This window comes from Trachypithecus francoisi, unplaced genomic scaffold (assembly GCF_009764315.1).
Source record: "Trachypithecus francoisi isolate TF-2019V2 unplaced genomic scaffold, Tfra_2.0 Lachesis_group15, whole genome shotgun sequence".
NCBI classification, from domain to species: Eukaryota; Metazoa; Chordata; class Mammalia; order Primates; family Cercopithecidae; genus Trachypithecus; species Trachypithecus francoisi.
Window position 1 is genome coordinate 65364805 of NW_022681460.1, and position 2985 is coordinate 65367789.

A 2985-nucleotide genomic window follows, 5' to 3' on the forward strand; every position below is an offset into this window, starting at 1 on the left:
ACTTCACAGGCCATCACCATCCTCTTCAGATTCTCCTCAGGTACTCAGCCAGCACAGAACATGTCCCTGTCAGCAAAGTACTAGGTGGCCACGTCCCCAGTGGGGAGTTTGGACAAGACAACTTTGGCTCCAGAATGATGGATCCTCTCTAACTTATCATAGAGAATGTTCTACTCGACATAAACAATCGCCTGATAATCCTCAACTGTGTGGACTCTTATCTCAGCATTATCTTTCTAAGCTTTCCACTGGAGCTCAGTATTCAAAAGGGCAATCTTGGCCGGGCATGGTGGCTCACGTCTGTAATCTCAGCACTTTGGAAGGCCGAGGTGGGCAGATCATGAGGTCAGGAGTTTGAGACCAGCCTGATCAACATGGTGAAACCGTGTCTCTACTAAAAATACAAAAATTAGCCAGGTGTGGTGGCGCATGCCTGTAATCCCAGGTACTCAGGAGGCTGAGGCAGAAGAATCACTTGAACCCAGAAGGCAGAGGTTGCAGTGAGCCGAGATTAGGCCACTGCACTCTAGCCTGAGTGACAAGAGCAAAACTCCATCTCAAAGAAAAAAAAAAGGGCAATCTTGGGGTCGTAGTATTTTTGAGGGAGTTGCATTTCAAACCCAGCATAAGAGAAAGTATTCTTGAATGCAACATCAGCTACCAGCTGAGAATCCTCGAGGGCTCCACCCTGTACCTTCTTGATTCCAATCATTTTAAGCTGCAGCAAATCATTGAGCGTCATCACTGCCTCCACCACCAGCTTAGCAAAGAAAATTTCTGCTGCGAGATCAGCTTGGAGCTCAGAGCGGTCCTGGCACACTACTCCAGAAGCTTCCTCTGCTCCACTTTATCTCCCTCCTTCACAGTCACAGCAATCTCTCTGATCTTGTTAACTGCCAACTGGGTGGCTGTGCAGAAAGCTCCAATGTGAGCTAAGGGTGTAAACCATCCTTCACCTACAGTTTCACCTACTTCAGAAACTCTGCAGCCAGCAAGGTCAGTGAAGTGGTGCCATCACTGACCTCAGTGTCTTGGGATTTGGTAAAGTCCACTAAAGTCTTTGCTACAGGATGGACAACATCAAGAAGTTTCAGAATTACGGCCACATCATTAGAAATTGTTGCTTTGCCTCTGCCATCCACAATAAGCTCGTCCACGCCATGGGCACCCAGGCTGGTTCTTACAGCCTTAGCAATCACCTGGCAGGCACTGAGGTTATTCACAAGCTGGGAGATGCCTTGGGAGCTATCAGTCCCCTCTTTCAATAGGATAACTAGTGTGGGCATCATTTTGGAAGCTTATTCAGCAGCCTGTTACTCTCCTCTCTTCTCTGTGACTGGTCTGCCCAGCAACCCACCTAATTTTTTACTTTTTATTAATCGCCATTCTGGCTGGTATGAGATGTTATCTCACTGTGGTTTTGATTTGCATTTCTCTGATGATTAGAGATGTTCAGAATTTTTTCATGTTTGTTAACCACTTGTATGTCTTCTTTTGAGAAGTGTCTGTTCATGATTTTTGCCCACTTTTTAATGGGATTATTTGGTTATTGCTTGTTGAATTAAGTTTCTTATAGATTCTGAATATTAGATCTTTGTTGGCTGCATAGTTTGCAAATATGTTCTCCCATTCTGTAGGTTGTCTGTTTATTCTGTTGATAGTTTCTTTTTGCCCTGCAGAAGCACTTCAGTTTAATTAGGTCTCACTTGTCAATTTTTGGTTTTGTCGCAATTACTTTCAAGGACTTGTTATAAATTCTTTCCTAAGGCCAATGTCCAGAATGGTATTTCTGAAAATTTCTTCTAGGATTCTTATAGTTTGAGGTCTTATATTTAAATCTTCAATCCAGCTGGGCGTGGTGACCCACACCTGTAATCCCAGCGCTTTGGGAGGCCGAAGCAGGTGGATCACCTGAGGTCAGGAGTTCAAGACAAGCCTGGGCAACATGGTGAAACTCCATCTCTACTAAAAATACAAAACTTAGCTCAGCATGGTGGCAGGCACCTGTAATCCCAGCTACTCAAGAGGCTGAGGCAGGAGAATTGCTTGAACCCAGGAGGCGGAAGTTGCAGTGAGCTGAGATCATGCCACTGCATACTAGCCTGGGCGACAAGAGCAAGATTCCTCAAAAAAATAAAAAATAAAAAAAATCTTCTATCCATCTTGAGTTGATTTTTGTATATGGTGAAAGTTAATGGTCCAGGTTCATTTTTCTGCATATAAATAGCCAACTATCCCAGCACCATTTATTGAATAGGGAGTACATTTTCCCATTGCTTGTTTGTGTCAACTTTGTCAAAGATCAGATGGCTGCAGATGTGAAGCTTTATTTCTGGGTTCTCTATTCTGTTCCAGCCATTATCCTAAGTGAATTAATGCAACAATAGAAAACCAAATACTGCATGTTCTCACTATGTATCAGTACTGTGCTGTTTTGGTTACTGTAGTCTTACAGGATAGCTTGAAGTCAGGGGATGTGATGCCTCTGCTTTTTTTTTTTTTTTTTTTTTCCTTAGGCTTGCTTTGGCTAATGGGGCTGTTTCTGTGTTGCATATGAATTTTAGAATAGTTTTCTTCTAATTGTGTGAAAAACAACATTGGAAGTTTGATAGGAATAGCATTCAATCTTTAGATTGCTTCGGGCAGTATGGCCACTTTAATGGTACTGATTCTTTCAACCTATGAGCATGGAATGTTCTTCCATTTGCTTGTGTCATCTATGATTTCTTTCAGCAGTATTTTGTGGTTATCCCTGTAGAGATCTTTCATCTCCTTGGTTAGATGTATCCCTAAGGGTGTGTGTATGTTGTAAATGGGATTGCATTCTTGATTTGGCTCTCAGCTTGAACGTTATTGGTGTATAGAATAACTAATTTTTGTATGTTGATTTTGTATCCTGAAACTTTAGTGAAATCATTTATCAATTCTAGGAGTCTTTTGGCAGATTCTTTAAGGTTTTCTAGTTATTATCATATGAACAGTAAA

The 2985-nt window shown here is 42.1% G+C and overlaps 1 pseudogene; it reads right to left on the minus strand.

Annotated features, from left to right (window-relative positions):
* The window catches only part of LOC117097386, a 6957-nt pseudogene extending 5632 nt beyond the window's left edge, over window positions 1–1325 (minus strand).
* Between the last annotated feature and the right edge of the window lie 1660 nt (window positions 1326–2985).